The following is a 14,946-nucleotide window of genomic DNA, read 5'->3' as shown; positions in this document are numbered from 1 at the left end:
CTTTATGATAATTTTCTGTTTCTTCAAAATGGCCTTTTATCCTTAAAAATTTGAGTGTCATTAGAGAGGCGAAAATCTAAAATTTCTAGCTACTTAGGGAGCAGGAAAAATTTCTTAGAAAAAAATAAAATAAGCAAATATATGTCAAGGAGACTCTGTAACGAAACAGATCAACACACGTCTCTTGCGTAAAGTTCCTGTTGTTGCAGTATTCATAGTTTAAGATAATAGTTCCTTTTCTTTCAGTATTACTTGTGTTTAAAAGCATAGTATGTATGCTTCGTACTTCTATACAGTATTGTGTGGTAACGCCGACATTTACTGACAGGAACCGAGTGAATTTTCCAACAAGTATATTTTCAGTTTGATTATACATCCTGAGGTATAAACAGAGGATCAGTGAAATAAAGTTGAAACCATCGTCACGAAAAACAACGTAGGAAGAATTACCCAGATTGTGCGAACGAGCCCAGCTGCACTCAGAAGAAAATTACAGAAAAAAGAAGTAAAGAATAGTGTGAAGAAACTGTAGAAAGGAACTGAAAGTTTGGAACCGCTACCAGATTTAAGGTTGCCACAAATTGTTTCCGTAGCTGTTCTGGAAAATGGGCGGATTGTACTCAAAACATGGACCACAGCGCGACACGTGCGTGACCGCTAGTGCCCTGGCAGACCGCCAGGGGCAACACCAGTGCTCCGCTGCCACGGCCAGCCTGGAGAACGCAAAGCCCCCGCCAGAGGTCATCAGTGTGCGTTGTCCGCCAACTCTCGCCGATGGCCAGAAGACGCAAAGGAGTGATGATATACCGGTGGATCCTTGCTGCGAAATCATCGTTCATGGTACGTGTCCGTAAAAATTTTAGTACAAAGATTTTAGGAGGTGGTGGTACAGATTAATTCAAGTAAAACATTCATATAACAGGTGTCAAATTTTTATTGGTCGTTTCTCCAACAACACTACACCATCCATACTCCTTCCTGTGCCCTCCACTGCTCTTATAACGCTCTCCTCTGGCCATAGGTCAAGCAGCAATTGGCCATCGTAGGATCATCTCTGTTCGGACAAAATAGTTGCTCAACAATCCCTTTGAGCACCATATTCTTGGCCTCTTCTTCAAAGCTCTAACTGTTACCTGTGCTACTACCTACATCTGAGCTAATAATCCCATCCTCCATGATTTCCCCACCCACATCGGCTCTCCTATATTATTACTGCTGATCTCAATATTCATAACAGATCCTGTGCAGGACTCCAGTGGTGGCTTCAGTTTACAGATTCCCTCCAAGGTGACATTGTCCCTGTACTACAGCACACATGTTCTGAAAGCAACATCACCCCAGATGTCACCTAGTATCTCCCAAACTCCTTGGACGCCTCACTGCAGAAAACCTCATTAGAATTGGAAGTGAGTGCCTACCTGTCCTCACCATATCATACACACTGCCCTATCCCCATGCACCCCATCCCAATCTTCATCTAAAAGCTGTCCACAACTACTCCTATGCCTGCTGAGAATCCATAGACACCCAGATAGGAAGCCTAATCCAATTATGTTCTCCATGCCACAGCCTTCCTGCAGCACACATTGTAAGATGCTATCCCTGCCTATATCCCTACGAAAGCCATGCATCTTCATCACCCCACTCTCTCACCACAAGCTGCACTCATTCGTTGTGAATCCAGTCAATTATATCGCTCTTTCCCATGCGCTCATGACCAGGATGCACTCACATGCCACCAGCAAATGCAGTGAGACATTAGAAATTCACCCAATGCCAGAAAACACTGGGACTGGCGCCAGACATGCTTCAAACTCACCACTACACTCCTAGTTACATCTTTCAAGTACTGGAAAGCAGTCCACTGACTTACTAGCACCCATCTAATTCCCCACTACCCAATCCTTCACAACACAGGTCCCTTACCTGCCCACTGGAGCAAAGTCAATCACTTTGCATCCTATCTCTCCAACATCCTCTCAGTCCTTAATTATCCTCACTTCGACTACCCCAAATTCCCTGCTGTCTACAAAGGCACAGTTACCACAGTCCTATGCGCCATAAAACAAAACAAAACAGACCACAGTCCTACCCCTGACTCCCAGCTTGGGTATCTGAACAAAACATCAGAAACAGAATTAAATAGCCAATCACAGCACAAGTCATGAAACAAGTATTTCACAGAAAACACAACATATGCCCTGTTCCCGAGCATATTAACTATCGACACCTCAAAGAATGCCCTATCCTGTTTCATCAACCTTGCAATACCGTATATCGCTATCTTCTGCACAGGCTACTATCTCGGCTTGTAGAAAACCTCCAAAATCATACTTTTCCTTAAACTAAATAAACTTGTCCCTCCAATCTGCCTCATCTCAATGTTTAGTGAGGTCTTTGAATCCACCCTCTCCTGAACCATCCACTGACATATGCACCAACACCATCTGATTCCCGCTACCCAGTGTGGCTTCTGTCCCTCCTTCTCGGCTGATGAGCTGATGATCAAATTCTGAACCTCGCCCATCTCCTATCCCAACAGCTGTTAATGCGCCATACTTGTCTCCCTTGATCTAGAGAAAGCATAAAACTGCATATGGCATTCCAGTCTTCTTTTCAAACTCCTGACTTGTGCACTTCTAGTCAACCATATCCACCTTATAAAATCCTTCCTACTCAACCATTCATCCTATGTCATTGTTAACACCTCCAACTACCATACTTTCTATGCCACTGCAGGCATGCCCCAAGGTTCCTCCACCTTAATACCCATCTCATCACCCACTGTCTGATGCTTCACACCATCCCTTACCTGAGACCTGAGCAAAACCAGTCCAGCAGAAAGTCCACATAGACTAAAACGACTAAGTTGCCGAACATAGAGGCTACACTCCTTCACTGTCCTTCATGCATACAAACCCTGAACCTACCCCACCGTTTGCTATGCAGATGTTGCATGGAAATCTGCCCCACTCGAGTTCTGTAAATCCCTTTAGATCCTGGAATGCCATGTACTCCGGCTCACTTTATGCATGCTGTTGCCTTTCACCACAAGGATCCTCTATTAACTCCTCAAATTCCCACCTCTTACTAGGCACAACTCTCCACACTATGATTTACAATCTGCTTAAACTTTGCGCATAATTCCTCTACATTCATCTTACTGGAACTAAGTGACCTCAGTTCACTGTCTAAGTGAGATGTTAATAAATATTAATCTGCTCTATCTAGCAGAAACTCTCTCCTAGCATTTTTGACTGATTTATTAACTTTCGTGATCGTAGTTGCTGCAATAACATCATGATCGCTATTCCCACTTTCTATACTGACTCTGCTGGTATAGTCCGGCTTATTTGTAACTAATCATCTTAATATTACTTTCGGTCAGAATAATTAGCCAAATATTCTTCTACCTTTAATTAAAATGATTAAAACTTCCGTTTTTATAGGTGGTAATGAAATGGTAAACATAAACTAGTTGATCAATTTTCAGTAAAACACGTGAGCACTATTTATTCACGGCACTTTGTACGCTCATGTTGTGTCATGCTGAAATGCTGTTGACTGTGAACTATTTAACAGCCAAGACACACTCCACAATGGTTAGACACTGGACTCGCATTCGGGAGGACGACGGTTCATCCCGCGTCCGGCCATCCTGATTTAGGTTTTCCGTGATTTCCCTAAATCGCTCCAGGCAAATGCCGGGATGGTTCCTTTCAAAGGGCACGGCCGACTTCCTTCCCCGTCCTTCCCTAATCCGATGAGACAGATGACCTCGCTGTCTGGTCTCCTTCCCCGAAACAACCAACCAACCAACCAACACTCCACAAAATAAATGGCTGTGTAATGCAAGATTCAAATCTGGACTGAATACAATTTTACAATCTAACGTTATTTACAGTAACCGTTCAGTTTTCATATTTTCACATCTCAATGCACATAGCATGTTTTGAGTAGCTTCGTCATCTGCCAAAGAGCTATGATTTGCGTCTGGTTGACGTATAATGCTCAAGCAGCGTGAAATTTAGTTGTCTGGTCTTCTCAGATCTCTGCGAGCTTACGTGCAACAAGTGACACAAACACTTCGTATTACATATTAAACAAATAATATTACACCACTGGCCATTAAAATTGCTACACCACGAAGATGACATGCTACAGACGAGAAATTTAACCGACAGGAAGAAGATTCTGCGATATGCAAATGATTAGCTTTTCAGAGCTTTCACACAAGGTTGGCGCGGGTGGTGACACCTACAATGTGCTGACATGAGGTAAGTTTCCAACCGATTTCTCATACACAAACAGCAGTTGACCGGCGTTGCCTGGTGAAACGTTGTTGTGCTGCCTCGTGTGAGGAGGAGAAATGCGTACCATCACGTTTCCGACTTCGATAAAGGTCGGATTGTAGCCTATCGCGATTGCGGTTTATCTATCGTGACATTCCTGCTCGCATTGGTCGAGATCCAATGATTGTTAGCAGAATATGGAATCAGTGTGTTCAGGAGGGTAATACGGAATGCCGTGCTGGATCCCAACGGCCTCGTATCACTATCAGTCGAGATGACAGGCATCTTATCCACATGGCTGTAACGGATCGTGCAGCCACGTCTCGATCCCTGAGTCAACAGATGGGGACGTTTGCAAGACAACAACCGTCTGCATGAACAGTTCGACGACGTTTGCAGCAGCATGGACTATCAGCTCCGAGACCATTGCTGCGGTTACCCTTGACACTGCATCACAGACAGGAGCACCTGCGATGGTGTACTCAACGACGAGCCTGGGTGCACGAATGGCAAAACGTCATTTTTTTCGGATGAATCCAGGTTCTGCTTACAGCATCGTGATGGTTTGGAAGCGAGTATTCATCATTGGCATACTGGCGTATCACCCGGTGTGATGGTATTTGGGGTGCCATTGGTTACACGTCTCGGTCCCCTCTTGTTCGCATTGACGGCACTTTGAACAGTGGACGTTACATTTGAGATGTGTTATGACCTGTGGCTGTACCTTGCATTCGATCCCTGTGAAGCCCTACACCTCAGCAGGATAATGTAGGCGCCCCGGTGGTCCCGGTCGCCTACAGTGGCCTAGATGGCCGAGCGGTGACCTCTCCAGTTGTCAGGGTGCTAGGAAATGACTGTGGACGCGTCAGAAACGCCAAAGAAACATTATTAATTCATAACACCTTTATTCCTGCCGAGTAGAATGTGGCTTGGTGATATCAACGACCTTCCCCGAGTCCTCGTACTGGTAGCGATGACACTAGCTCCGGGTCGCACAGTCTTGCTAGTGCAGCGCCGCATGCTGTGACGTAGCGAAGGAATGTCCTTACTTCGTACTTAAGCCGCGAGTGGCTGGTGGCGCGCAGCTGCTCTCCAAAGCATTGGAAGAAGGGGACCTCGCCGCCATGCAGACGATGGTTATTCTATGTAGCGCAGAATGCGAGGCCGTTCATCAGCAGTTTATGCTTCCCAGCCATGGCACGGCATCGAACGCAGCCGGTTTTGTTATTCTGCTAACGGCAGCTTACGCATAGGACGGTAATTCCCTAGGCCACCTGTTGCTATTCTTTGGCCGACCGCGGTGGCTACGCGGTTCTAGGCGCTGCAGTCCGGAACCGCGCGACTGCTACGGTCGCACGTTCGAATCCTGCCTCGGGCATGGATATGTGTGATGTCCTTAGGTTAGTTAGGTTTAAGTAGTTCTACGTTCTATGGGACTGATGACCTCAGGTGTTGAGTCCCATAGTGCTCAGAGCCATTTGAACAAGCTATTCTTTGACCACTGGTGTAGATGCCCCAGAATGGTGGAGTGAGTCCATTACTTGTCGAATAGCGTGTGCAGATGTGAAGGGGCTACGAGTTGTTTGCTACACAATACGATGGTCCTCCTTGCGGTGGTCAGACGTGGTCTACCGTTATCTTGACGACGAATGTACCAGCCTTCACGTTCCCATGCAGTCCGACATCGGGCAACTGTCACACTCGAATGCCCCTAGAAATGTGGATATTGCACGATTCGACTAGCCGGCCAGATGGAGTTCCACAGAGAGGCTCCTTTCAGACTCTGTTACGTGTTGATAACGCTGCCTCAGACGAGTACGCGGCATTTCTGTGCCCTTGGTGCTCACGCTGTTATACAGGATCGTCCATTAATAGTGACCGGGCCAAATATCTCACGAAATAAGCATCAGACGAATAAACGAAAATTGTCTAGCTAGAAGGGGGAAACCAGATGGCGCTAGGGTTGGCCCGCTAGATGGTGCTGCCATAGGTCAAACAGATATCAACTGCGGTTTTTAAAATAGGAATCCCCATTTTTATTACATATTCGTGTAGTACGTAAAGAAATATGAATGATTTAGTTGGACCACTCGTTTCGCTTTGTGATAGATGGCGCTGTAATAGTCACAAACGTATAAGTACGTGGTATCACGTAACATTCTGACAGTGCGGACGGTACTTGCTTAGTGATACATTAACCGTGTTGAAATGGACCGTTTACCAACTGCAGAAAAGGTCGATATCGTGTTGATGTATGGCTATTGTGATCAAAATGCCTAACGGGCGTGTGCTATGTATGCTGCTCGGTATCCTGGACGACATCATCCAAGTGTCCGGACCGTTCGCCTGACAGTTAAGAAAACAGGAAGTGTTCAGCCACATATGAAACGTCAACCACGACCTGCAACAAATGATGCCGAAGTACGTATTTTAGCTGCTGTCGCGACTCATCCGCACGTCAGTAGAAGACAAACTGCGCAAGAATCGGGAATCTCAGAAACGTCGGTGTTGAGAATGCTACATCAACATCGATTGCACCCGTACTATATTTCTGTGCACCAGGAATTGCATGGCGACGACTTTGAACGCCGTGTACAGTTCTGTCACGGGGCACAAGAGAAATTACGGGACGATGACAGATGTTTTGCATGCGTTCTATTTAGCGGCGAAGCGTCATTCACCAACAGCGGTAACGTAAACAGTCATAATATGCACTATTGGGCAACGGAAAATCCACGATGGCTGCGACAAGTGGAACATCAGCGACCTTGACGGGTTAATTGGCCCCCTATTTTATCGATGGAAATCTAAATGGTGCAATGTATTCTGATTTCTTACGTAATATTCTACCGATGTTACTACAAGATGTTTCACTGCATGACAGAATGGCGATGTACTTCCAACATGATGGATGTCCGGCACATAGCTCGCGTGCTTTTGAAGCGGTATTGAATAGCATGTTTCATGACAGGTGGATTGGTCGTCGAAGCACCATACCATGGCCCGTACGTTCACCGGATCTGATATCACCGGATTTCTTTATGTGGGGAAACTTGAAGGATATTTGCTATCGTGATCCATCGACAATGCCTGACAACATTCGTCAGCGAATTGTCAATGCATGTGCGAACATTACGGAAGGCGAACTACTCGATGTTGAGAGGAATGTCGTTACACGTATTTCCAAATGCATTGAGGTTGATGGACATCATTTTGAGCACTTATTGCATTAATGTGGTATTTACAGGCAATCACGCTGTAACAGCATGCGTTCTCAGAAATGATGTTCACAAAGGTACATGTATCACATTGGAACAACCGAAATAAAATGTTCAGACGTACCTACGTTCTGTATTTTAATTTAAAAAACCTACCAGTTACCAACTGTTCATCTAAAATTGTGAGCCATGTGTTTGTGACTATTACAGCGCCATCTATCACAAAGCGAAAAAAGTGGTCCAAATAAAACATTCATATTTCTTTACGTACTACACGAATATGTAATAAAAAATGGGGGTTCCTATTTTAAAAAAAACGCAGTTGATATCCGTTTGACCTGTGGCAGCGCCATCTAGCGGGCCAAACATAGCGCCATCTGGTTTCCCCCTTCAAGCTAGATAAGTCTCGTTCTTTGTAGTTTTTTCGTTTGACGCTTATTTCGTGAGATATTTGGCCCGGCCACTCCCAATGGACCACTAACATTACTAATGCACCCAGGTTGCCGTTCTACTTGTAACTGATAATTACAACTGTAATCATTTGCGTACTCACCGATTGTGTGTACGTAGTTATATTAACATCCGACCATGTCGTATGTATGCTTCATTTTCTTGACAGATACTGTATACACTGATGAACCAAAACATTATGACCACCTGCCTAATAGCATATTTGTCCGTCTTTGCAACGAAATACAGCACTGAGTCTGCGTATCAGGGATCCGACAGTTTGTTGGTAGATTTCTGGAGGTGTGTGACATTAGATGTCTACGCTCAAGTCATGTGATTCGCGTACGTAACGGACCGCTGATTTGCATACGCAGTAGCGGCCCCCAAACGCGCCCCGGGTGGGTTCCATAGGATTTACATCAGTCGAATTTGGTCACCGAGACATCAACGTTGGTTCACTGTAATACTACTCAAACCACTGTAACACGGTTCTAGCTCCGATACACGGACAAGTATACTGCTGCAAGATCACATCGCCGTCGTTGAAGGCATGGACCATGAAGGGATGCTGCTGGTTCGCAGCTGTCAGTGTGTCTTGGATTACAACCATCGGCCCCATGCAAGGTGAAACACCCCCTTAGAAAAATTATGAATTACTGTGCTGGAAACTTCTACGTTGTTTGATTTTCAAACCACTGAGCAAAACTCAACGTACTCAAACAGTTTTCTCTTTACTTATTCTGATGATCGCTAAACTGACACACAATATTTTTAGCGCAACGCAATCTGACTTTCAATAATCACCACAAAAGAATGGCCCTGACGAACAATAACCTATACCTTTCAAGAACCACTTCCTTCACAAAAATCTTCGTTACAGCGGGCGCCAATAATGGCAGCTAAATAAAAGATTCTAACTACTGGTAGCCATAGTTAGCAAATGAAAGATTTTGATAGAGAACAAACAATGTATTTACCTTAATAATGTTCAAAAGTCATTTATATAATCTCAATTCATGACATCCAGTCAGAAGCTCGTGGTCGCGCGGTAGCGTTCTCGCTTCCCGCGTCCGGGTTCCCGGGTTCGATCCCCGGCGGGGTCAGGGATTTTCTCTGCCTCGTGATGACTGGGTGTTGTGTGATGTCCTTAGGTTAGTTAGGTTTAAGTAGTTCTAAGTTCTAGGGGACTGATGACCATAGACGTTAAGTCCCACAGTGCTCAGAGCCATTTGAACCATGACATCCATCTTTACAAATTTCGTTTTTCTGGCGGACACACGTCCAGGTCGTCCGCTTACAGTAACCACTCAAAACTCTGGCATGTCTCTCTCCACATGCACCACTGCTGGCGGCTCACCTCCAATTGCGCAACGCTACAATAGCGAATATTCCAGCAATGCCAACCAGCCACAGGGTGCACACAGCACAGTCAGTGGTTTTCATACAGAGCGCTACGTGGCGTTACCAACAGAAAAACTTAAACAGCCTACTTAAAAAAGGGAGGACAGTGCCTCCCATAGCGTAGTACTGTTCCCACCAACCTACGCCCGTGGCGCGCTGCCCGTTTCGAGGTACCGTTCACTTCGCTGACTGCGTTTGTGGAGACGATCAGCGAGCTAGTGTAATAAAAATGTCATTCGCCCGAAGAGCCGACACGTTTCCATCGATCAAAGGTCGAATTCTGGTGGTTCCGTGCCCACCGCAGTCGTAATTTCCGTTGTCGTTGGGTCTACATGTGAACGCGTAGGGATGGTCTGCTGCGGAGCTTCATGTTGAACAATGTACGGTGAACGGTGTGCCCTCCTGAACACTTATGCGTGCACCAGTACTGTGCTCTTTCGGCAGAGATGCCACAGATCAGCATTTATTTATCCTACTTTACAAAGCAGACAAGCCTCCGAAGCCCACGTTCTGTAAAGAGTCGTGAACGTTCAGCCATTTAGCGCCTTTTTTGTATTTCTACCACTTTCCGTAGATGCTCGCGACAGTAGCACGTGAACATTCGACCAGCTTCACCGTTTTCGATATAACCGTCCACAGGCTCTGCGTAATAATAATCTGTCAAAGTCGCTTATATCCATGAGTTCCCCATTTGCAGCCCATATGTTCGCTAGAATTATCCCCCGTCCTTCTGTTCCGCTTACATACTTTTGTTACCGCGTCACGTGTCCACAGTGCCACCAGGCGACATCCAACATCGCAGAAGGCAGTGGTCACGATGTTTTGCCTTATCAGTGTGTAGTGTACTGTGAAGGCAGGTAATGCTTGGTGGATTCCAGGAAACGAACGTGTCGATCGGTTGGCCAAGCAGGCCATCACTTCGCCACCCCTTGAGCTTGGTCTCGTGGAAAGAGACCTCCGGTCAGCCCTACATCGCAAGGTGCGCGATGTCTGGAGCTCTGAATGGTCTGTCTTGAACACGCCAAATAAGCTACGCATGGTCAAGTCGTCCACGGCCGTATGGCACTCATCCTTGAGGGGCACGCGTAGGGACTTAGTTGTTCTCTGCCGTCTTTGAATTGGACATACGCGGTTGACCCACAGCTATCTCCTTCGTCGTGAGAACCCGTCCAAGTGTTGCTGCGATGCAGGGCTGACAGTGGTCCATCTTCTGATAGACTGCCCCCTTTTAGCCCCCTTGCGGCAGTCCTATAATTTACCAGCTGCACTTCCTTTAGTTCTACGTGACGATGCCTCTATAGCTGACTCAGTTTTACGTTTTATCCGTGCAGCTGGATTTTCAAATGGTTCAAATGGCTCTGAGCACTATGGGACTCAACTTCTGAGGTCATTAGTCCCCTAGAACTGAGAACTAGTTAAACCTAACTAACCTAAGGACATCACACACATCCATGCCCGAGGCAGGATTCGAACCGGCGACCGTAGCGGTCTCGCGGTTCCAGACTGCAGCGCCTAGAACCGCACGGCCACTTCGGCCGGCAGCTGGATTTTATCACTCGCTCTAGTGTGGGTGCTCTCGCACGATTTCTCAGGCTACACCCACTCCAGCGACTTTTAATTGTGACGTGGATTCCAAAATAGTGTCTTTTATGGTAACAAGTTGTGTTGGTACCTCTATCAACGCTTTCCAGCTGGAGGTTCTTCATTTGTAGTTGAGAGATTGACCTTTTATCTGATCTATCAACAACTGTAGTCTGTTTTACTCTAGTCAACTATTTGCTCTGCTCCTTTTAAGTGTCCTCTATTTTGTGTTACTGCGGTGTTCATTTTAGCTCTGTACCCCTTGGTGTTCGCCGGCCGTTGTGGTCGAGTGGTTCTACGCGCTACAGTCTGGAACCGCGTGACCACTACGGTCTCAGGTTCGAATCCTGCCTCGGGCATGGATGTTTGTGATGTCCTCGGGTTAGTTAGGTTTAAATAGTTCTAAGTTCTAGGGGACTGATGACCTTAGCAGTTGAGTCCCATAGTGCTCCGAGCCAGCCCCTTGGTGTCCCCCCCCCCCCCCCCCCGGGTGCAGAGGTTACGCTTTTACTGTATAGGTTTTTTTTTCAAGTATGTCTGTTTGGAACTGGGGACTGATGACCTGGATGTTTAGCCGCTGTCAAACCCCGAAACCACCCACTCACCCAATGCTTGGTGTTACGATATAAGCCCTTTATCAGTGCAGTGTTCACAACTCGCAACAAAAACTTTGCGTGCTGCAGGTGTGACGACGGCGTTCCGGCGGCACCCCGAAACGGGCTACCCTTTCGGGCACCTGTCGCCGCAGCGCATGGTGGTGGTGTTCTGCGCCGAGCTGCTGGGCACGGCCCTGCTCCTGTTCATGGGCTGCATGGGCGGCGTCGCAGGACTCGCCGGCCCCACGCACCAGCCGCACCCGCTGCAAGGGCCGCTCGTCTTCGGCATGACCGTCGCCTCCATCATACAGGTCGGTGGCGTCGTCCACGTCGCACTCGCGCGAACGACATGTATGTTGCCGGCCGTTATAAACTGCATTACCATCGAGACAACATACAATAAACAACTGTACTGAAATGCAGGAGGATCTGCAACGAATTGACGCATGGTTCAGTGAATGGCAATTGAATCTCAATGTAGACAAGTGTAATGTGCTGCGGATACATAGAAAGAAAGATCCTTTATCATTTAGCTACAATATAGCAGGTCATCAACTGGAAGCAGTTAATTCCATAAATTATCTGGGAGTATGCATTAAGAGTGATTTAAAATGGAATGATCAAATACAGTTGATCGTCGGTAAAGCAGATGCCAGACAGAGATTCATTGGCAGAATCCTAAGGAAATGCAATCCGTAAACAAAGAAAGTAGCTTACAGTACACTTGTTCGCCCACTGCTTGAATATTGCTCACCAGTGTGGGATCGGCCGGCCGGTGTGGCCGAGCGGTTCTAGACGCTTCAGTCTGGAACCGCGCGACCGCTACGGTCGCAGGTTCGAATCCTGCCTCGGGCATGGATTCGTGTGATGTTTTTAGGTCAGTTGGGTTTAAGTAGTTCTAAGTTCTAGGGGACTGATGACCTCAGATGTTAAGTCCCACAGTGCTCAGAGCCATTTGAACCATTTTTTTGAGTGTGGGATCCGTGCCAGATAGGGTTGATAGAAGAGATAGAGAAGATCCAACGGAGAGCAGCGCGCTTCGTTACGGGATCATTTAGTAATCGCGAAAGCGTTGCGGAGATGATAGATAAACTCCAGTGGAATACTCTGCAAGAGAGACGCTCAGTAGCGACTTTTGTTGAAGTTTCGAGAACACCTTCACAGAGGAGTCAAGCAGTGTATTGCTCCCTCCTACATTTATCTCGCGAAGAGACCATGGGGATAAAATCAGAGAGATTAGAGCCCACACAGACATACCGACAATCTTTCTTTCCGCGAACAGTACGAGACTGGAATAGAAGGGAGAACCGATAGGGGTACTCAAGGTACCCTCCGCCACGCACCGTCGGGTGTCTTGCGGAGTATGGATGTAGATGTAGAAACTGGCTCCAAGTGTACTACATGCCTCGAGGAGGGGGAGGGGGGGGGGGTGCGGAGAGGGTGCAAATTTTAGCAATTCAGTGCAACTGCACAACGTAGGAAAGAGTAACGCCATGACGCACTCTACATTCCGTATAAAAGGAAAGACTACGCAGCGGGTTTCAGATTCAGGAGAGGCATCTGAATTGTTGATTGGTGGAAACATCGTGTTACGTATCTAGTGACAAGAACAAATGACTATGAACACCAAAGTTTTAAACATGGCAACATGCGGCTGTGCAGGTATGAGCAGCCCTTAGAGGCTCGCCTTCGCACATTGTTTTTGAATTTTCGTGACTAAAACCCTTCTGGCTTGTTATTTATGTTATATCTGACATGTGAATACGATCTCTGTCTAGTATTGTTAGTCAGTACTTCCACTTTTTTAAATATAAAAAATTTTCTTCCATAAATTGTTATAAACCACTTTGTATCTCTAAATTCTGATGATGGCGCTCTTAAAAGTGTTGAAACCTGGTCAATAAGACTAAAAAAATGTTCGCCCAACTGTGCAATATCGTACCTTGAATCAGGATATGAGCTTGTTTGTAGAAAGCTTCCCTTGACACGGCAGCAGAGAGAGGCGCGCTGGTTGTGGTTCAGCCACCGGCAACGCTGGAAACAACAGTGGTACACCGTCCCTTGAGACCAGTCCCACGCCCTCGATGACTGTGCTCTGCGTCAAAGTAAATGTTACTGGATTACATTCCTCTTTGTTATTGAAACTTAATGCACAGTCACAGTCTGCATCAATTAACTTGGACAGCACACCCATCAATGTCCCATCTCGTTGCACGCCATTATCTCAGTTTCTGACAGATGCATCATGCGTCAGTGGGAGACTGAATGGTTGCAGGTGTAGGACACCTGCCCTTTCACACATAGCTTCCTCCTCCGGGGAGAGGCTCCACCTTTCTGTGAAGTTTGTGGCGTGCCGCTTTCAGTTCAGCATATTGCGGCTACGTGTGTCCTGTATACTGATATTAGGGCAGCCCTTGGTCTCGCTGGAGACCTACCCACCGTCCTCGCAGATACCGATACCAGTGTTAACAGAGAGGTGAAAAATTGTGAACTATCAGGCCTCATCCCTAAACTGGTGGGGAAGGGCGACAGGCTTTAGTACGTTATAATCTGCTCTGCATGTGGGGACAGTCTTCGTCCCCACCCATGTGATTTCATGTTGACTTTTCGTCAGGGCGCTGATGACCGTGATGTCGAGCTCCTCCTCAACCCACCTCATCATCGACAGCACACGTTACATTTGTGACGTGTTAAGGGCAGTGGCTGTCCCCTAGCTTTAAGGTCTGCATGCTGTTGTCTTTCAACAAGATAACGCAAGACCGCATCTTGCCCGTGTTGTCCTGGCCAATCACGATGCAAAGGTTGTTTGACTGCTGCCCTGGCCAGCACACTCTTCAGGTCTCCAAGAACTTCAAGTCAAGGGTTGCCGAGAGGCTTACACGTCACCACTTTCCATCTACTACGGCATAAAGTTGAAACAGTATGGAATGGATTACCTATATTTGTCATCCATGATCAGTTACACTCGTGTCAATACACTGTCACTACCAAAGGCAGCAGGATTTTGTACTATATTTTACATCTATTATACTGTAAAATCATCAGAAAATTTAATCATTTATTCGTCCTAATATACAGAAATAATAACTAAAATTTCGTTACTTCTATCATTCTTGGTGCTGCAGTATTAGTGGCCAGAAGCGTACTAGACACAATTTTAATCAAACTGATGTGCTAATACGTCACCATTTCGAACAGTTCATGTAATATTATGCATGTTCTCATGTTAAATCATTAATGATATTGGTTAGATTAATAGTCATAAAACTGGCAAGCGGAATAAGTGCATAAATAAATAACATCGGTATTTATTGGACACCGCTTGCCCCACCTACGTAGTGCTGTTCCCGGCTGTGAATGTCTTTCACGTAAGTTTGTGAGTCTGACATGCTCCCCCGCAACAAGAGG

The sequence above is a fragment of the Schistocerca piceifrons genome, chromosome 8 (assembly GCF_021461385.2).
Source record: "Schistocerca piceifrons isolate TAMUIC-IGC-003096 chromosome 8, iqSchPice1.1, whole genome shotgun sequence".
NCBI lineage: Eukaryota > Metazoa > Arthropoda > Insecta > Orthoptera > Acrididae > Schistocerca > Schistocerca piceifrons.
The sequence above is the reverse complement of the archived record's forward strand: the minus strand, read 5'-3'. Positions refer to the sequence as shown.